The 21,452-nt window shown below is 51.2% G+C and overlaps 1 protein-coding gene across 3 annotated transcripts in view; it reads left to right on the top strand.

Moving 5' to 3' along the window:
• Positions 1-21,452, top strand: part of Zbtb7c (zinc finger and BTB domain containing 7C) — a 323,330-nt gene that overhangs the window by 225,471 nt on the left and 76,407 nt on the right. Inside the window, exon 1 of one of the 3 annotated variants that reach the window (XM_046428421.2) lies at positions 3,596-4,070. The exons of the other annotated variants lie outside the window; for them this stretch is intronic. The gene's annotated coding sequence lies outside the window, so the exon portion shown is untranslated. Of the gene's footprint in view, positions 1-3,595; positions 4,071-21,452 lie in introns of those variants that run through there. 3 annotated transcript variants of the gene reach the window in all.

The raw sequence follows: 21,452 nt of genomic DNA, 5'->3' as shown, positions 1-21,452 counted from the left end.
AGAGGCTGGTGTGCACCTCCCCTGAAGGACCCCCGTTAGAAATGCCACCCTCTTCCTGTTGTTCCAACTGGCATAGTTTTCCTTAAAATTTAATAAACCATTTGTTGAATGTCCAACGTGCCCAGAATACAACCAGATGCATATTGTTTGGTTCGTTTGTGGTTCTGGGGATCAAACCTAGGGCCTCGCACATGCCAGGCAAGGGCCTACAACTCAAGGGCATCTCACACCACCTGCAGGTGTTAAGAGGATTGCTTGGCAGCCACGTGCACTAGACTGAGGAGCAGGACAGGAGTGGGTCAGGGAGATGCATTAGGAGGTCCCCTCAGATGGTGGCATGGTCTGGGGACTGGCAGCCCAGGTGGCAGGAAGAGGGCAGATTCAAGATCTGTTGTGAAAACAGACTCTGATGGAAGGATTGGCTGGGCAGGGTCAGGGGGGTAGGAAAGAGGAGGAGGCAGCAAGGGTGGTTCATGCTTCTGACCTGAGTAACACTCACTCCCAGTGTTAAGGACATTCTCTAGGAATCCTTGCTCCAATGCTTTCCAGAATTCTGACCTGAATCATTCCCCACTGGCCACGGCTAACATGACCCTCACACTCTGGGGTCAGAAGGAAGCATTATCTTTTCCACTCAGCAGATGGAGAGAGGGAGGCACACAACACCAAGGTCAAGCCCCTTAGAGAACCAATTGTATGACTAAACAAAGAGCCAGAGCTTGAACCTTAGGGTAGCCTTTGGGCACCAGAGCCATGAAGACTGAGGTGTGACTGCCAGTTTTATGGCGTGTCATGCATTATGACCTTGAACAAGTTATAAGACCTCTCCCAGACCCAGTTTCGTCATCAGTAAGATGGGAAAATAATGGGAGCTGCCTCAGGGTTCTGCAAGGGCTCAGGGAGGAGGTAGACCCTTGGTGGATGCGAATAGCACTATTTCTAGGCCACACAGCTCAGGTCTGCGTGTAGCTCTTTGTGCACGTGCATCTGTCCAGGTGTGCTCCGTGCACAGACACACATCACAGTTGACAGCCAGACCCTGCCGGGTCTGTAGACAGTAGCACCTTTGCAACTAGTGTTTCTGCTTCGCCTCTAGGGAGCAGGAGGCTTTGCCCTTTGGGAACAGGAAGGGGTTGGGTTTGGGACCAACCCTGAAAGTTAGGGTGCCTGTGAAGCCAACCTGTTTCCAATGGTTCAGGCTGACCCGACCCAGGAAGGTGGGGCAACAGCCAGGGTGGGGGCAGAGGTGGGGCAGGGTGGGAGGGAAGGAGCCTGAGAACAGGGTGAGTAAGAGGGAGGGAGCCAAAAAGGGCCCCTGAAGGAATGGGGCATGGAAGAAAATGTACAATCACAGGTCTACAGTCTGGCCGTCCCAGAGTCCCTTCTGGGGGTGGCTTTGGGAGGCTTCCTATCCCCTTCTCCCCACCCTACTCCTCTCTGAGGTCTCCTTTATGTTCCTATTCCCAGGAGGGAGCTGGCACCAAGTGAGGCTGGAGGGTTACAAGGGTGGGGTTCCCCACTTTTTGCCCAGAGCCATTCCAAAGGGCGTGTCCCAGCAGGGTACACACACACACACACACACAGTGATTAAGGGGGAGGGAGGGGCGACAGACACTGTCCACTGCAGGACCCGGCGGGTGGGCTGGACAGCTGCCAGCTCTCCCCCACCCCTCTTGGCTGCAATGTCATCGGCCCTGGCACCACTCACTGGCTTACCCAGCCGCTCCTTCTAGCTTGGAGCTGGAGCCCTGTGAGGAGAGGCTGCCTAGGGCAGGCTGGGTTGGGCACCTCCCCCCTTCCCACCAGTCCCTGCTGGAGTCCTCCCCCACGTCCCCCTGCCCTCCAAAGTAGGCTCAGCTGGGAAGCTGTAATAAACCAGCTCCATCCCATAGACCCCCACTCTTGGAGAGGACCCCTGAGCCAGAGCGGTTGCCCACTTGCCCCATGATGCCATCTTCTGACTTCATTCCCTCAGCTGACACTCCTGCTCTCAGCCACACAAACCTCTGGCCTGCCTGTCCCACCTCCATCCAGAGCCCCCGTCACATAGCCTGCCTTATTCACTGCTTGGGCTCCTGTCCCCTCTGCAGAAGTCATTTCCCATTCCTCAGTAGTGGATGGTGCTTATGCACTTTACCCCACCTTAACAGTCCCCCTGTGCCTTATCTGCCCCACAGATGAGAGCCTCCGAGGGTGGCACTCCACTGCACCCACCCACCTGCACGCCATGGAGGCAAACCCCTGTGGACACATGGCAAACAATTCTGGATTGATACTGCCTCCATCCAGGTCATGTGCTGGCACCTGCCTGGGTATGGGAGTGGAGCATGGAGTTACACTTGATCAGATGTTTAATTAGTGACTTTGTGGACCAAGAGAACTGACTTTTCATTCTTTCACTTGGGTGTTCTGGAAGTATGGGAATAGGTGGGGTTTGATTAAAAAAAAAAAAATGGAGTCACCCAATCTTGGACCGCACTATATCTCATGAGGTGTGCACGCCTTCCCCTCAGTCTTTGATTCCTTGATCTAGCACTCCCTCCCCATGTTCCCCAGCACCCTAGCATGGAGGAGCTGGCAAACTCATTCACAGCTGTTGTGGAATTGCCTGATCCCCAGGACTTGGGCATTTATCATTTTAGAGTAACATTTAGGGTGAAACCCAGAGATGCCCTTCCTGCTGCAATTTGGTATGCTTGGCCAGGTGGCAGGGGGACCCCAAAAAGAAATGAATCACTAACACTGGGATTCACGCAGGGGGAACTTGTTGGAGATGTTTTAGTTGATGTGGTGTTTCAGAAGCTCACAGATCACAGCCCCTTCTGGCTCTTCTGGGACCAACATGTCTTTGGAGTTTTCATTTGGCTCTGAGGTGCTTTAAGGTTCCTTGCCTGTCCCTGGAAGTCTGGCAGAGGCAGCAGAAGGCTGAGCATCTCACTGTTTCCTGTGGTAGGCACTCCTTCTTGTTCTCGGGGCACACAGGGCAGCTGGTCAGCAGGAAGGAATCTCTCTCCTGGCTCCTCCTCCATTTCTGAGAACAACCAGCTGTTTAGGAGTTAATGACAATTTTCTCCAGGTGACCAGACAGTTCCAGGGGAAATAGGCCTGAGGGAGCCAGCCAGCCAGAGCTTCCCAGCTGGCAGTTTTCAGATAAGGTGTGGTGTGTGGTTTGAAGAAAAGACTGGGAGAGGGTGGTGGGCCACACTCTCAGTGATGGACAGATGGCCCACGCAAATGTGCATGTTGGACTCTCTTGTTGCCATTTAAGTCAGCCTGTATGATATGTGTGCTGCTTGGTGAAGAGAGGTGGCATTGGTGCCCCCACCTCAGGCCTGGTGACCCCATCTGGGCCAGGCCCTGCTGAGTCCCCTGGGTAGGCAGGAGCTGCTTTCGGTGCTCACCACCTGCACTTTGAAGGTTTTTTTTTGTTGTTGTTGTTTGTTTGTTTTTGTTTTGTCACTTGAATAGTAACAAACGTTTGTAGTGCTTACTTTAAGTTACAATCACGACCCTTTAAGGAGAAAACATAATTCTAGTAATTTTATTGGGCTCAGATTCTAGTCAAATGGAAACAAAATGCTTCCTAAAATATAAGAAAACACCCGGAATTGAATACAACAATAATTTTAAAAGCTTCCTTTGCCTTGAGATAAGTGGTAAAGCATTTTGTGAACTCCTGGGGTGGAGGGAGTGCCCGAGAGAGCCAGAAGAGAAGCAAAACCCCTCCTTGCTTTCATGTCGGTTTTGCCTTCCCCCAAAGAGCTTAATTTGCGAGTTATAAAGTGAAGCAGAAAGCGCCACTGGTGACATTGGTCCTTGTCCCGCGCTTAACAGTACAGGTGGACGAAAGGGGCCGCCTGCCAAATACTTCTGGTTGGAGGGAGGGGTGGGAGTGCTCTCTCCAAACCACTCCTGGAATGGCTTAACGCGCCCAGCGCGAATCAATGACAACCTCTCGCCGGCTGCGGCAGGCTCCCGGAGCAGCGCTGCCGCGTGGATTCCCAGCCCCGGACCCTGGCGGCGCTCAGGACACGGCCGGGGCACCAGCGCGGCGTCCCCGGGGCGGCCAGGTGGGTCTGCGGCGGCCTCGGCCGGGAGCGGGGCTGCGATCTGGGCTCCGGGGAGCCCCGGGCGGTGGGGAGGAAGCCCTTCTGGGCGGCCGAGGAGCTTCGCGGGCGTCTGGCGGCGGCCCCCACCTCCCGGCGCTGCGGTCGTTCTCGCTCCGCGTCTCGGGGGACCGTGGGGGCGGCTCCGGCAGGCTCTAGCTGACGCGAGTGGCGGAGTCCGCGGAAACTGCAAGCCCCCACGTCGCCCGAGCGGGGCAGGGGCGCGGGGCCGCGCAGCCCGCGAGGGACACCGGAGGGAACCTGGAGCGAGGGACACCGGAGGGAACCTGGAGCGAGCTCCGCAGTCGCTTTCCCGTCGCCTTCCCAGCGCGGTCGGCCCTCCCGGCGGGCTCTCGCTGAGCGAGGGGACAGCGAGAGAGTTTAGGGGGACTCGGGAAGGCAGTTGCGGATATACGTTGTTAAATAACCGCCCCCTCCGCCCCAGAAACCTGGGTTCTCCCGAGGGTCAGATGCAAAACTTGCGGGAAAACAAAAGCCACGGCAACTCGGCAGAAGCCACGGTCCGGAGACGTGGGCAGAAATTAGCCGGGAATTGACCAGCGTCTCTAGGCACCGCCGGAGGGAGTCCCGCCTGGGTCCCCGGTTCGAGGCGCGGTGTGACGGTTGCTGGGAGCCCTCCCCGCGCTCCAGCGAGGTTGAGGACATTGGGAAGACTCCCTCCCCGGAGGGCAAGTCAAGCTGGAGTCTTGCAAAGCCCGAGGCGGCCAAGTGCGGGCAGGGAACGCGGCGTGTTGTACCCGGATCCCCGCGGGCGCCCGGGCGGGCGACACCCTCCGGAGGGTCTGGGTCTCTTCGAACCAGCGCAGAGGCGGGAAAGGGAGCTAAAAAGAGCTGCCCACCACCCGAATCCCCGCTCGTCGAGGCTGGGGCCTTTGCGCGTGTCCAGGTGCCCAGCGGTGAACGCTCCCAGGAGTTGGGTTCTGCCCCTGCTGGTGCTGTCCCGGTTGTGGCTGTGCCCGCGAGCGGATGCCCTTTTCAGCAGCTGGTACCCGGTTCTGCGCAGGAGTAAGGCCCAGTTCCAGTCTCGCTGTTCCTTGACCAGCTGGTGGCGGACCACTTCCTATCCCTCTAAATGCGGGATTTTGAAAATGTAAAGGAAGTGATTGAAGCAATTAGGCAGTTTTCTCCAGATTAGATAGATTTTTGGAAGGGTTAGGGATGGGAGGAGTGGGGTAATAAAGGCCCTGTCAGGTTCAAGTTTCAGCTCCACTCCTCCCTCCCCCTGCCTTCACCCAGTTAAATTCTCTCCAGGCTTCTCAGAAAGGCCTTAGGAGCCCCCTCTGGATGAGTCTCCCGGAGAGGAAAGCAGCCTGAGTGCTGCCACCATTTCCCCTCAAGGCCCAACTTGAACTGAACAGGAAAAGAAATCCGCGTTCCCAGAAAGCTCTGCCTGTCTCCCTGGGTATGGTATTCTACAGAGTATCTGGGGGCATTTCCTAAACTCTCCCAAATGCCCCTTCTAAGGATCATGGCAAGGGCAGCCACCACCATCCTTTATCCACCCCATTTTATAGGCCAAGGACTGAGGCCAGAGGGCAAGGTGAGTTTCCCAAGCGAGGCATCGGAGGAGACCAGGACCACTTACACAGAATTGTGGCACACCTGTGCCAAGTGAGTCCTGTGGCTCCCAACTTGAATTGCGGAACTTGGTAAAGTTGCTGGGCACCCACCTGTAACCCCAGCAATTTGGAAAGCTGAGGCAGGAGGATTGCAAGTTGGAGACCAGGCTCAGCACCTTAGCCAGACTCTGTCTCAAAATAAAAATAAAAGGTGTAGGTATGTAACCCAGTCTTAAAGCACCCCTGGGTTCAATCCCCAGTGCCAATAAATAAATAAACAATAAACAAACTTGGTAAGATTGGTAGATTTGGAGCCCACCAAGTTCCTTCTGAGCCCTGTGGGGAAATGTACACAGGAAAGGAGCCCCTACCACCCTGATCCCAAGGGGCATCCAGCACAGGTGGATAAGACTTTCACAGCCATAGAGAAACCAAGGGACCAAGTAGGAGGGCCCTGCCACAGTCGGCTGGGACAGCCACTCTGGGATCTAATAAGAGGCACTTGGTGGACAGAGTTTAAGAACAGCTTCAAAAATTACATGACATTGTGGCAGGAACTTGAAAGAGGAAAATGTAGAGAGTAAAGGCCTGGAAGCAGCAGAACATAAGGTTTGTCCTGCTGAAGGAGTGCTGGGAGATAAATCCGAAAGGGAAGGAGGGAGGCGAGGGGCAAGGTGTCTGGAGACCACATACTACATGCCAGACAGCTCAGCGTGCATTATCTCCTCTAGTCCTCCATTCCCGTCAGATATGAATCATCAGACCATCTACAGATGAGGAAACTGAGGCTCAAAAGGATTAAGTAGCTATCCAGCTTGTTGATAACAGGCAGAATTCAAAGCTATCCATTATTGCCCCACATCTTTTAGAATCTTATACCATAATTGGGGAGATGGGAATCATTCTGTATAATTATAGTACAACATAAAGTAGTATACATTACACATGGGATTAGCCATTTTGAACCTAAATATTTTTTTCCAATCAATCAAAACAACTATTGTATTGTGTACTGTGTGGTTACAGGGGCCATACTAATGGTTGGACATCCAACAATACGTGAATCACACTGGTCCCTGACTCTCTAGGGGGAATGGTTGGAATGAGGAACCGTCCCCACTCTGCAGTTACAAGGACTTGTCCCTGGCTCAAGGGAACACTGAGGAGTGCACACACCATGATCCACCTCTGTTCCTAGTGTCCAGGAAGCCATTTGAGCTCCTGCTGTTCATATGATCAATTTAAGGGTCATGGTTGTGACCAACGAGCATGTAGTTTTGGCACATGCCAACTGGAAGTGACAAGAGACCTGTGCAGCCTGGGAAAGGATTGGCCCCTCTCTGGAGCAATGCCTGCAGAGCTGAAAATTGACCCAGCATGTCCCCTTCCTCATGCACCCGCCAAGTTCCTCAGTGGCCAGGACGGTGTGTCCCACACATGTGGGGCTCCTGTGGGGCTTCAAGCCTCCGATCTGACCATTGCGGGGGGAGTTTGTCCACCCTTACAGCACTTGTTGGTAACAAAGCCAGGCCAGGAACCCAGGTCTCCAGCCATCCGTGATTCTCACAGCAGCACACACTGGCCTGCCAGGGAGGTTTGGGGGCTCAGCTGAAAAGACCACTCCATCTGCTTGTGCCTGCATTGACAGAGCCATTTCCTGAGACTCCTGTCCTTTTCTGTTTTAGCTGACCGGACATATCTGTCCTAATAGAACGGTGTCAGAGGAATGTTTGAGATGGAGCCGACATAAATATTCCAGGACATCTGGCCTCTTGACCTTCCTTCCATCTCAAGTGGTGTAATAGGTGTAAGATAACCATCTCTAACATGAACTGTCACTATTGTGAGGACAGTGACCTGATAAATCAGCCTCAGAGTTCTTCCCTTCTGGTGTCTGGGTGATGCTCTGGGACACCAATTCTCTCCAGAAGGATAGTTTTTCTCTTCTTTCTTTTTCCTTTTCTTAAAAAAAAAAAATCCTGGACTTGAGGTCACAGGATCCTATTGCATTCCATTTTGATGTCATGCTGACAGAATAAAGGCATTTTCTCCTAATACGGAGATGACCAGCTTGCTAAGGGTGAGAGCACCCGCCTGGCTGTCCTCGTGTTTACAGCAATTACACAGGTGTATAATTGCATAGGGATATTTGTTTGCTCAGCCCGTACAGACCTACAGGTTGGGCCAGGGAGAGGGCTGTTCAGTTTATTTTCCTTTGGCTGGGAACCACGGAGATGAATAGAGGGAGGGGAATCGGGTGGGGAGATTGTTGCCAAGAGCAATTTGGAGTCTCCTTCATATTAGTCAGAGATCATGTTTTTCCTTTCTGAAGCCACCCGACTAGAGCAACTTCCACGCAGAGCTTTTGCCTCCCATTTTTGTGGTGTGTGTGTTTGTGTGTGTATGTGTGTGCGCTCAAGCGAGTGAGTGGGGTGCATGCTTGTTTTTGTTTTGATTTGTAACTTGCTAAACTTCTCATGACTCAGCAAAAAAAAAAAAGCTTAGGGAATGGAGTGATGAAATGGGTCCTTGATATCATATATTCTGTATGTCATTGCTTAATAAATTTGAATACTGATCGACCCCGAGGTACCATGATAATAAAGTGCGATGAGTAATTCCTTTGAAGGGAGAGTTTATCTTCAGTGGGTGACATTCACAATTGAAGCAAATTTCACTTTCCCTCTGCACATCTCGATCCCATGTTCAGATAAAGAGGGATGCTTGCTGTCTTCCCTGGTACTCGCTTTTGTTCCATTTGGAAGAGCCCTGTATCCTGGCCTTGCTCAGGAGGGGATCTGCCAAAGTGGGGCCTCCTTCTACCCCAGGCTCCCCCACACACATCCCTCCACCGTGTGGGAGGGAGAGGAAGCTCCCCCCATGGGGTCAGAGCTGTTTCCCAAGAGAGGCGTGGCCTGTGTACTCAGGGAGCACAGAACAGGAGCCTTTGCTTGGCTACAGCATGCCCCCCCTGGGGCAGGAACCCTAAGGAGGCTGTAATCCATCAGTCAATAAACGAGTCTATCCACTGGACAAATTGAACAGAGCTACTCCGAGACTCCAAATTTACAGAAGGTGGCACACGATCTCTGTTGGCCTCACCAGGTTAGATACAAACCAGCTGCAGAAGAACATGTGACCCTCTCCAGTGATTCGTATAACTGGACTTGACCTTCAAGGTGAACTGTGTAGCCTGCACACTGCACACGTGTGTGCATACACACACCGGAGGCTGTTGCCGGTTTTTTTTTTTTTGCCTATAGATTCTGGCTGACAATTCTGTTCAGTCATTTCTGGAGATAACAGATTGGCCTGCTGGTCTTGGTGAAGCACCTGATAAAGGCTAATAGACAGGTGACAGTGGTTTCAGCTCCCATTGACATCTGCCTTCCTCAAGCCCCGGGAAAGCCTAGCAGAAACCACCTCTAGTAAGCAGGACCTAAATAACAGGAACTTCTCTAAGGATTTTTTGTTTTTGTTAGTTTGTATTTTAATAATAACTTTATTGAAATGTCACTCACATTCCATGCAACTGACCCATTTGAAGGTGACAATTCCGTGTTTTTTTAGTATATTTGCAGGGTTGTGCATCTGTTACCATAATCATTTTAAGAGTATTTTTGTCACACCAGAAAGAACCCCTGTACCTATTTTGGAGTCACTGCCCATTCACCCCAAGCCCTCACCCAACCTCAGACCAGCAAAAGTCTGTATTCTCCATTACGTTGCCTATTCTGGTCGTTTCATACCAATGGAAGGACGTAACGTGGCTTTTTGTGATGGGCTTCTTTCAGTCATCATAATGCTTCCCAGAGTCCCCCGTCTTGTCAGGCAGCTCAGTCCTTCATGTTCTATCGCTGAGGAATATTTCTTTTATGGATAAAACCATATTTTATTTATTCATTCATCAGTTGGTGGATATTGGGTTTGTTTCCACATTTGGCTGCTGTGATCATCTGTCTGCAAGTTTTTGCGTGGAAATAGGTTTGATTTCTCTCAGGCATTTGCCTAGGAGTGGAATTGCCAGGTCCTATGGCCACTCTATCTTTTGGATATTACAAGACTGATTTTCAAAGTGGCTACACCATTGTACACTCCCACCTGCAGTATACGAAGGCCCCACTTTCTCCATGTCCTTGACAGCACTTATTGATACTGTCTTTTTGTTGTGGCCATCCTTTTTTCTAAGGGTTTATGTGCACAAGGAGGCAGTACCCAGGAAGTATTCCGGAATCTGCTTAGTCATGCTTACCATAGCCGGCATGAGAGCCCTTTGGCCCACTGGAGCATTCCATATACCCAGATATTTCCTTCAGCTCTATACTGAGTTTTTTCTTTAAGTTTCCACAGGCAATTGGCTGGGGGCTCTCTGTTCCCCCTATTTATGATCTGCAGTGAAATAATTTTATGCCATTTTTATGGGGCTGACTGGAGTGACACTCCAGACAGAGACAACTTGGACTCAAGTGGAAGGGAACTCACCTAGTCCCCCCGCCTTTTTTTAAAATTAGTTCTAACCAGTTATACAAGACAGTAGAAAGCTCTTTGATTCATTGAACACAAATGAAGAATCTTTCACTTTTCTGGTTGTACCTGAAGTAGAGTCACACCATTTGTGCAATCATACATGTACCTAGGGTAAGGATGTCCATCTCATTCCACCATCTTTCCTACCCCCTTGCTCCCTCCCCCAACTTTTGCCCCATCCAAAATTCCTGTACTCATCCCATGCCCCCCCATTATGGATTAGCATCCACTTATCAGAGAAAACATCTAGCCCTTGTTTTTTGGGGATTGGCTTAGCATGATATTCTCCAACTCCATCCATTTACCTGAAAATGCCATAATTTTATTTTAGTGCTGAGTAATATTTCATTGTATACATGTACCACAGTTTCTTCATTCATTCATCTATTGAAGGGCATTTAGGTTGGTTCCACAGATTAACTATTGTGAATTGTGTTGCTGTGAACATTGATGTGGCTGTGTTACTATAGTATACTGTTTTTAAGTCCTTTGGGTATAGACTGAGAAGTGAGATAGCTGGGTCAAATGGTGGTTCCATTCCAAGTGTTCTAAGAAATCTCCACACTGCTTTCTGAATGGGTTGCACCAATTTGCAGTTCCACCAGCAATGTATGAGTGTGCCTTTCCCCCCTACATCCTCACAAACACTTACTGTTGTTTGTATTTTTGATAACTGCCACTCAGACTGGAGTGAGATGAAATCTTAAAAGTAGTTTTGATTTGCATTTCTCTAATTACTAGAGATGTTGAATTTTTTTTTTTTTGGTATGTTTGTTGATTGATTGTATATCTTCTTTTGAGAAGTGTCTATTCAGCTCCTTAGCCCATTTATTGATTGGGTTGTTTGTTGTTTTGGTGTTAAGTTTTTTGAGTTATTTATATATCTTGGAGATTAGTGCTCTATCGGATGCGTGAGTGGCAAAAACTTGCTCCCAAAATGTAGTCTCTCTCTTCACCTCATTGATTATTTCTTTGCTGAGAAATAATCAATGAGATTATTTCTTCTTCTCCCTTTGCTGAGAAGAAGCATTTTAGTTTGAATCCATCCCATTTATTGATTCTTGATTTTATTTCTTGCGCTTTAGGAGTCTTGTTAAGGAAGTCAGGACTTAATCCAACATGATGAAGATTTGGGTCTACTTTTTCTTCTATTAGGCATAGAGTCTCTGGTCTAATTCCTAGGTCTTTGATCCACTTTGAATTGAGTTTTGTGCATGGTGAGAGATAGGGGTTTAGTTTCATTTGCTGTATATGGAGTTCTAGTTTTCCCAGCACCCATTTGTTGAAGAGGCTATCTTTTCTCCAATGTATGTTTTTGGCGCCTTTGACTAGTATGAGATAACTGTGTTTATGTGGGTTTGTCTCTGTGTCTTCTATTCTGTACCATTGGTCCATATGTTTATTTTGGTGCCAATACCATGCTGTTTTTGTTACTATAGCTTTGTAGTATAGATTAAGGTGTCTGGTATTGTGATGCCTCCTACTTCACATTTCGTGCTAAGGATTGCTTTGGCTATTCTGGGTCTCTTATTTTTCCAAATGAATTTCATGGTTGCTTTTTCTATTTCTGTAAGGAATGATGTTGGGATTTTAATTGGAATTACATTGAATCTATATAGTGTTTTGGGTTACCTAGTTTTAAAACCACCAAAGACTATAAGAACCCTTTTATCTGGACATGCTAATGTTCTATTATTAGTTGTTCTATGGCTTCATGTTCAATAGAACCAAACCTCAGTGCTGTAGTTCCTTTAATAGAATTTGGTCTATATGACCCAAGAGCATCCTGGACCTGGTTCTGCTACCAATGGACTCTTCAACTACAAGCTAGTGCTGAGCTAGTAGTTCCTACACATACACATTGCAACCAATCGCCTGTGAATCCTTTTAAAAGATTCCAGGGGCTCACCCTGGAGGGAATGAAGAAAACTCTCACAGGCAGGCGATCGTGGTGAAGTTTAAGAACACAGGCTGACCCCTGCTTGCCTCCATTTCCTTACTTGAAATGAGGAGTAGATTAGACTGGTGAGCTCCAAAGGGTTTTCCACAAAGCTGATTCAGTTCTGGGTGGGTCTGATCTTGTAAAAGGGGGCTTCTGGCACTGAAAACAATTCAGTGCAAGTGGCACTTTTGTGATAAGAGTTGTGTTCTTTGAGGGCACGGACCAGACCACCTACCACTACTGCCCTGGCTGACCACCTGCACAACTGTGAGAGGTCACATCTGCCCTGGGGCCATTTTCTCTCCCCATCCCTATCCACTTCCCCTGAAGCCCCCAGAGTTTTCCCTGCTTTCTTCTATTCCTCTGCCGGATGGCAGCCCACAGTGTCATTCATTCAGCCAACATTTCCCCAACACCTCCTAGAGATAACACGTTGACTAAAGCTCTGCTTCACCCTGAAATAAGGTACCAGCACATTTTAAGCAGAGAAGCAGCCCAAGGCTAATCCCCGAGGTGCAATTTCAGGGCTCCTTGATTTGGATGAAGGAGGGTCTAGGGCCTGAATTCCTGTAGGTCATGCTGGAGGAGACTCCACCTCCAGCCCTGTCTGCCAGATCCACTCCCCACCCTCCCCCACTGGGGCTGGGCCCTCTGCGGGCTGTTCAGAAAGTGCTTCTGTCATCCCCTGTCTCAGCCAGAGACATGCCCTCCTCCTCAACTCCCACCTGCTAGGAGCAGGCAGGCGGAGGAGGGGAAGGGAGGGCTGGCTTATTGGAGATCTGAGCTCCAGGCTCCAGCCTTTGGCTCCCACCCCGTAACCCTGACTGGACAATTCCCAGGACAGCTGTGCTCTGAGGACTGAAATAATCAGTGTTTATTAAAGCTGTTGGAGGGAGGACCAGGGGGAGGAGGGAAGGAAGGCTCGCATTTCTGCCTTCCAACAAGAGAGAGGCCAGGTGAAGAGACCTGAGGCCAGCCTGCATGCCCAATACCCAGAGCCCTCTCCCTCCCTTCCTGGTGAGTGCACCCACGATGCATTGGAGGTGCTGCTTGGGGGTGTTTTGAGATTTGTGTGTGTGTGTGTGTGTGCGCGCGCGCACGCGTGCAGTTGAAGAACACGAGGGTTCATTTGAATAGGGATTAATGTCTCTGTGGCCTGGACCTGCAGGAGGGAGAAATTCTAGATGGGTGGAAGTTGCAATAAAAGGAAATGGGCTGGATCTGCCTCCAACTGATCAGGAGGCCTCCCAGTTGGCAGCTTTGAAAGGAACATGTTTGGGGTAGTTTTCTGGGCAATCTGTACTTTCCTCTGGACTTTCCGGTGGTGTGTGTGTATCCTCAGCAAATGCCTAAACTCTACACTTCAGGGTTCTAGCCAGCTGAGGGGGCAGGGAAACAGGCATTTATAGCCAACTGTTTTTCCTGCTCACGTCCCTCCAGCCCACTGGGGCCCACCTACCCAGGAATCAGTCTGTCTCCCAGAGTCACTCACCCCTGCCGGCTCTTGGCACCACTTCTAAGGTCTCACTTCATCCCCTGATTCTGAGTTCACCTAAGGTGGAAGACACCGGCTCTGCTTTACAGGGTGTCTGAGTTTGAGACAGGGGACTTGCAGGCGTGTTCCCGATGGTGGGAATCAGACACTAGGGGAAAGTGAACAGTCACTATGGGCAGCCAGGGGCCTGCTGTCTACACCGGAAGTGGGAATTAGATCCCCTTGACCCACTTTAATCATATGATGTGGAAGCTGCTCATGAGGCCTGTGTACAGGATCAGCCTCCAGTCGTGCGGATGCTCTGGGGAGGACAGTCATTTTGTTGCTCATGACGGGGAGAAGCAGAGGCTGTTGAAAGGACAAACAGGACTGAAACACTGGTGGCTGATGCTCAAAGGGTAGAGTGGTCACCCTCCCCATGAACACTGGGCTTCTTTGAGGTAACTAACACTGAGTGTGCCCTGGGCAGGTTGGAGAATAAATGGCACCTAGTGGCTACTTCAGATCACTCAGGCCCTGGGGAGGGTGCCCCTTGGTGTGGTTGGATGGCCTCTCTGCCCCAGGTCTGGTGGACAAGCAGTTGTGGGATTCTCCAATCTGCTGCCTGGTTCTCCCTCTGGTCTCCTGCTGCCGATCCCTGCTGGGGCTGGGGGGATGGCTCCCCCACTGTTGGCCGCCCCCTCCTCTCCACCCCAGTGGCGTATGGAGTGGATCTGGCCTTCAGCTCTTGGAATCTTTTCCAGTAACCCGGGAGTGAGCTCTGCAGATGCAGCCAGGGGGAGAGGGGCAGGGCGTCAGCCAACCCCAGAGTTCATGCTGCGATGAAAGGCCATGCGGGCCTCTTGTGAGAAGTCAGGGAGGGACAGATGGGGCCCTGGGAGGAGAAACGCTGGCCCACAGGCCCTTCCCCACTGCCCACTGCCAGCAGGGCTGTCCCAAGTGATGCCTGATCAGCAAGGACAGAGAAGCACCCATACTGTGCCAGGGGCCTGCTGGCCCAGGGGGACACACATGGAGTCTCCCCTCCCGCCTTCTGAAAGACTGTCATCTATTTAGCCGGGTAAGACCAGAATGTGAGAAGGAACCAAGGGTCTATGGCACCCCCCTCAGCTGAACGGCATAAGAAGTGCCAGATGGGCCGTGGCCTGAGGGGTCCAGGAGGCCTCCCAGAGGTGCTCTGAGCTAGGACCCACATGGCAGTCTTAGCACATGGACACTGCAGGCAGGACCTGGTTCCAGTGTGTTTGGTCATTTATTGGCTCTGATGTTGGCCTCACTACTGTCGGTGCTGAGATTTCCCTATTTGTAAGATGGGCATGAAGCCTCAGAAGACTGAGGGCAGAACCCACCAGTGCCTGGCCCGTGGCACATCTCAGTGCGTGGAGCTGTACTTCTGGACAGAACCTTAGTAAAGTCTTGTGCACCTTCCTCCCCTGCTCTCCCTTCCCGTTCTTTCTTCCCCTACCATCTCCTCTTCCTCCTCCCATCTCTTTCTTCTCCCTTACTAGCTCCTTGCCCTAAGGCTGCAGGTGGTCACTCTGACCTGTGTCCAGGCAGGAAGTCCCCATCTCTTTTGCCTGAGGCTATTCAGGTTTAGATTCACCCAGGAGCAGCTCTGGGAGGCTCTTTCCTACAGGGCAAAGAACTCAGTATGGAGCTCCACATTCCCCTCCCCGGTCTCACGCCCCTCCTCAGGGCAATGTAAATGTGCCATTTGCAATTTCACGTGACAAACCAGGATTGGTCACAGTGGCCCATTTCAGGCAGGTGTCCCAGTGCAACATGAAGCTAATGAGAGGTTCCCTAAAGTCAGGAGCTCCCCTGGAATTTTGAAAATAAGTTGATTTTGGAAAACAGGGGAGACTTAAACCCACAATCATTTTCAGGTGATTGGATTCAGGAGCCACCGGTGGTCATACTGTCCAGGCCTGGGCTCTGAGCACTGCTCTGATGTGGACAGAGGGGAGTAGCACTTGAATATCTTTAAGTCTCAGGGGGTCAGAGGGCCTATTAAAGATAGAGTTCCTCTGGTCTATTTAATGGGAAACTCCTTAGATCTGTCTATGACAAAATCCTGGCCTGCTCCGAGACTAAGTTATTTTGCCAGTGGTAATACTAAGAATTGTCTTTTAATAGAGTTTTTGAAGTAATTATCACCAGGGACTAAATCAGAAAAGATAATAATAAGGGGAGGGGGGGGAAGAATCATCATGAAATGTTATAAAGGATTCCTTGAAGAGATCAAATGTTATAAAAATGACACCATCATAGAGTAAGTACTCCTGGCCAAATGTGCAGAGCTTCCAAAGGTCTCATTGCAGGTGCTCATGTGCCCCTGCAGTGGCTCTGCCTCTTGCACACTGATTTCCTTTCTGTTGGCAGGCCCTTCTGGGATCCCTTGCCCACAGCACTCTGGGGAAAGAGTTTCGCGATGCCACACATTCTTAGAATGCACAGCCGGATTCCGCAGTGCAGCCTCTCACACCAGATGGACATCTGCCAGACCGTGTCTCCTGGGGCTGCCTGGGCAAGTGCCGCTGCCCTGGGTTCCCTAGTCCACTGGGGCTCCCTAATGAGGGCAAGGCAGGCAACAATAGGGCGTCAGAAACGCTCCTGGTCTGAAAGTTCTTGTCCTGTGTACAGTGGAGACAGAGTATGTGTCTGCTTGACTTGCCAAGGCCACACTCTTGCCCCGAGCGTGAGCAAGAGTGTGAGCGCCTCCCCAGCCATTGTGTCACCATAGCCAGTGCATCCATTGCCCTGTCATCCTTCCCTGGTGACTGTAGGGTTAGAAGAATCCCTAAACAAGTTGCCTTTGGATGGTGGCTCGTACCATGGCACAGAGGACTGTCCACGCGCCCTATCCAGGCGGCTCCCTAGCAAGTTGGTGGCAGAAGGGGCTCAAGGGCACAAGCCCCATCTCCCTGGCTTCCCTGGCTGACAGGAGGTTGGTACTGGGTATAAGTCCACTCAGACCTGAGTTCCAGTCTCAGATCATCCACTTTCCAACTGAGCCACAGTGAACTTCTTGAAACCTCCCAGCCTCGTGTTCTTTCTACAGTGGAATAATCCTCACTGCCCTCAGAGTTGAGCAGAGGATTCAAGAGATAAATTATGCAATATATCTGTAACATTGTAACCTTAGTTTTGAAAATAGTTTTCCACTCAGAGCTCTCTCCCATGCAGCATGTCTCTGAGCCCCAACCACCTCTTCCCCCGTGACCCTCCAGTCCTACTCATGACCTTGACATTTCTCCTGCCACCAGTGATTAATACTGTGAGTGCAGAAGAGCAGTGATTGCCCACCCTGGCCTGCCCCTAGACTCCCTCCTGGTCTTCCCCATCTTGGCTACTGCTGCTCCCAGAGTCCCTGGGAGAGAGCAGAGGTCAGGGGCCTTCTTCCCAATTAATGTTAAAGCTCCTCCTCTTTCCCAGAAAACTATCTTTGTTATCCCATTTTCTCACTCTCTCCTGCTTTTTGAGGAACAGAAGACTCCAGGGTCAGCCCAGACAGTACTTCATTTATACCGAACCAAAAATGCCAAGCAGTATCCCACGAGGATCCCCAGGTCTTGGCCATCTGAGGATGAGTGCCTGGCCTTCGTCCTGAGGTCCTGGGATCATCCAGCCACCACCCCTGCATCACTGTGCCCAAAGGTCCTTGTGGTCCTCACACAGCCAGGACTGCAGGGTGGCCATGTGGAGTCACCCCACCCCCACCCAGCTGGCTTCTCTGCGGTGATGATTAATTTAATCAATAACACGATAAGCAACAATTCAGTTATGCATGCATCTGAAAAGGGAATTAACAACAGAACACCTCAGTTCTCAAGGGTGGTGGGCTGTGTTTGGTTTGGCTCTGGGGACTGTGGGTCAGAGTCTGTTCCAGCCCATGCTGTAAGCTCAGGGTAAAAGTGTATGAGCCCAGCGTCTCCTCCATGTCCACCTGGACACCCACTCCCACTCCTCCCATCCCAGGCCTGCCCTCGGGTCACAGCCAGGACAGACTGCAGGCTTTGCTCACCTTTTTCATCAGCCCAGAGAATTGGACATTTCTAGGTAGAGGCCACCTTGCCCCAAAGTAACTGACGCCAATTAAAGGGGCCCAGTGTGCCTGGAGAGTCCAGGCGATGATACCTAGCCTGTGATCCCCAGGTCACTGGGTTAACGTGACAACTGAAATGATTCCTTGCAGACAGCTCTGACTTAATTGGCATTTTCCCTGGCTGGTTGGGCCCTGCAGGGAAGAACCCATCTCACTGTCCCCAGGCAACATCACCTCCTATCCATCAGAGATCCCAGAGCTGAGCATTATACACAAAATACAAAAGAAACAACTCTTGGTATTAATCAATGAGACTGCAATATACGTGTATTGTCTTACGAATTCATTAATATAAACTTCCATAAACATTCCTAGGGAGAGCTGTATTTTAAGGATGTATCTTGTAGCACTTATTTCTATACCCACTGTTCTTTCAGTGCTTGGAGAATGAGCCACAGAATTAGCCTTGAGGGTTGCTGTGTGGATTCTTTTTCACTGTGGTGTTAGTTTGATGTGCAGGATGTTTGAGGGATGGACTCCTGCTGGAGCAGGGGACCCAGCAGGCAAGGTGGGGGGAGAAGCCACAATAAAGCCTGCCCCGCAGTGTCAGCCAGCCCCCTGGGGACCTCTGGAACTGAAATGACCCTTGAAGTGTCTCCCAAGTTGGACCAAAACTCCTAGGCCTTTATAGAGCCACAGGTACCTCCTGCAGACCTTGAATGTGGATGGTCCCTGGAAGGAAGTCACTTTGGGCCAAGTGGCATTTTCCAATTGAGACAATACTTGGAGGCTGTCCTGAGCTGATGGCTGACCACTGACCTTGCTCCTGGCAGCGGCAGCCACCCCTCAGCTGTGTGCCCTCTGCAGCCTGTGCATGGGTCAGGGGCGCAGGCGTGGGCAGCTCTTCTTCCCCGTGGGGTGGATTGTCTGCACAGCTGGACGGGATTGTGCAACACCGCTCCCCACCCTTCCAGGGCCACCAACCCAGGGAAGTCTTATTCATATCCACTTACCTCTGGTTCCCACAGGCCTCCTGTCTCACTTGGCATGTCCCCTGCCCCAGCTCCACCCCTTGTACTTTGCTGCCCATATTTCATGGAGCGTGTTGTAATGTGTGAAGTCAGTCTAATCCCTGTGATGCCAGCTGCTCTGGGCCTTCTCAGGACAGTCGGCTGTCTCCACCGTGGGTTTAATGGCTCGCTAGCTGAGAGGCCCCTAACACAGGGAGCTTGCTCACCCTGGCAGGACAGAGTATCCAGTCTCTGCCCTCCGCCTCCCACACACCGGCTCTAGCAGTTCGACTCCCATCAAACAACCATCCATCTTCATAACAAAAGAGAAAAGAAAATTAGTAACCTCCAGGTAGATAAACATAGGAGAAAGGTACTATCAACTGCCAGCCACCCTCTTGGTTCAGGATTATACACCATCGAAGGGACAAATCCAGACACCACATAGCAACAGGGGGCAGGGTGTGAAGCCCTGTTTGGCTCAGAAGGAACAGTCCGGAAATCATGCCGCTGGGTCTCCACTGCTCAGGGCTAGCATGGCTGTCTGTCCAAGTCCAGCTCAATTTTCACAGCCTCCAGGATATTGGTCACAGCGACATTAAGAACCAAACGGCAATGGCTCCGGCTCAGCTCGCCCAGCTGCAGGAGGCTGGCACCATCTCCCTGCACCTGCAGGAAGCCTCCTGTTGCTGCTATAAGTCACCAGGACCACAGCATCCTACAGGCCCCAGCAACCGACCACTCTGACTTTAATTTCTCAGCCTCTACATCTAGGAGTCTCTACTGCTGCCTGATGAGAACATGGTCCCCACTCCACAGCACTCTGAGCACACCAGAGCCACTTGCGCCCAGCACGGCACGCACCTTCTCTTTGCACCCCATTTGTCCGCAGGGCCTGGGGCCCCCACAGTCCTCAGCCTCTCTCCCAAGTTCTTATTTCTCAGATGCAAACCTGAATCAGGCCAGGGAGGGGTCAAACCCTTGCCCTTGCTGTCTCGCCCCTGCCCATCCTCAAGGTCCATTCGGTCTAAGACTCTCCAGGAGAATTTCTGCCCCTCAATCCCATTTGCACCAGGGTGACACCCTGCTAGAGCCACAGCGTAGACAAAAATGGGAGGCTCCGAGGGAGCCGAGAAGCAGAGTTAGGTATATTTAGGTGCATCCCTCAAATTGCCCTTTAAGAGTGTGATATGACAAGTACATTTTTAAAATGAAACAGATTATTAGACCCGCCTTCAAAGGAAAAGAGTTGTAGAAGGCTCAAGGCACACAACAAGAGCAGCTGGGAAGGCCACCTGTCCCCTGACTCTGGCGACGGCAGAGGGGCACAGCTTACCGGGGAAGAGAAAAACAGATGTCTGAGAGTCATTTATGTCATAATTTTGCCACCAGATGGCTGGTCCACCTCCTTCTTCCCCGCCTACCCGTCCTGGGTCATGGCCCACCTGATGGCCTGGATCACTCTCCAAGGGACAGCTCTCTTTTCAGGGGAGCAAGACAGGGAAGGGGAGCACATAGCTCTGCAGGAAGCAGAGAAGTAGACATTTGAAGTGACTGCTTTCCCCGCGACTGGGAGGGTCTGGCAGAGGCTCCTGAGCTGCCCAGTGGCTCTCCTGGGTCCCCAGAGGTATTTGGTCCTGCTTCTTCCGTTCATGGCAGGAACACCAGGGAAGGAAGTGTGAAAACTTAAGCTGTTTCTTCCCAGAACCATCCGTAGGCAAGTCCAGAAAGGCCTGGGGGCTCTGATTTGGGATCATGTGCAAGATGCAAAAAGAGCCACCTGGGAGGGTGGGAGCAGGTGTCAGCATGACCCTGCCCCTTCCCTGGGGTAGTGTAGACATGCCTGCTGGGTGCACGGCAGCGTGGAGTCTCTTTCTCCCTATTCTCTCTGCTTCTGCAACATCCAGTCCCACAGCCTGCCTGCCAGCCCCAGTTCAAACATACATCCTGGACCTGGCGGCTTCCTCCGCCTCCACCACCCGCCGCCTCCAGAGGGCCAGCGCCCTCGGCTGCCACTGAACTCCTGTCTCCCTACTTCTGCTCGGAGCCCTCCCACACATTCTGTCACCCAGAATCATCTTCTAAAACACAAGTAGGATCTGTCGCTTCCTGCTTCAAACCCCTGAATGTTTTCCCGTTGCGATGAGATTGAATTCCCTGTTCTTCACTGCGGACTAAAGTCTTGCTACTCAGATAGGAGCATCCTTGGGCATCAAAGCTTGGACCCCACCTGGAATCAGGATGGAAATACTGCATCTCAGGCCCCATCCCAGACTTTCTGAAAATCCCCGGGCTGTGTACACATGGCAGTTTAAGAAATGCTGGCCTAAGGGGCCCTCCACATTCTGCCCAGCCTATCCCTTTGTCCTCACTTAGGACCAATACACTGAAGAGTCAGAGACCTTCTCTAAGCCCCTAAATAAAGGAGCCCCTCACCCCAAGTTACTTGCAATTTTATTCCTATTTTATTTTCTTCAGAGCATGCAATCCCATCAATGAGATCATTATTATACACATTGCATGTCTTCACACAGTAATATAAGATTTGTGAGGGTGGGATCCAGCCAATTCCACATACCACCGTGTCCTTTAAGCCCATGACAGTCCCTGGAGATCAGGAGGGACCCAATCAAACCACTCATGTTTCCCAGGCACTTATAATGGACCAAAGCAGAGTGCTTGGACCCCCCAATTTATGGTCAGTCACACAAGAGAGTTAATTCAAAATGAGAAATTCCCCCAAGTTC

This window comes from Marmota monax, unplaced genomic scaffold (genome assembly GCF_021218885.2).
Source record: "Marmota monax isolate L192 unplaced genomic scaffold, Marmota_monax_Labrador192_F-V1.1 WCK01_AAM20220418_F8-fsc00031, whole genome shotgun sequence".
Lineage (NCBI taxonomy): Eukaryota > Metazoa > Chordata > Mammalia > Rodentia > Sciuridae > Marmota > Marmota monax.
This window is presented reverse-complemented; position numbering and strand designations above follow the sequence as displayed.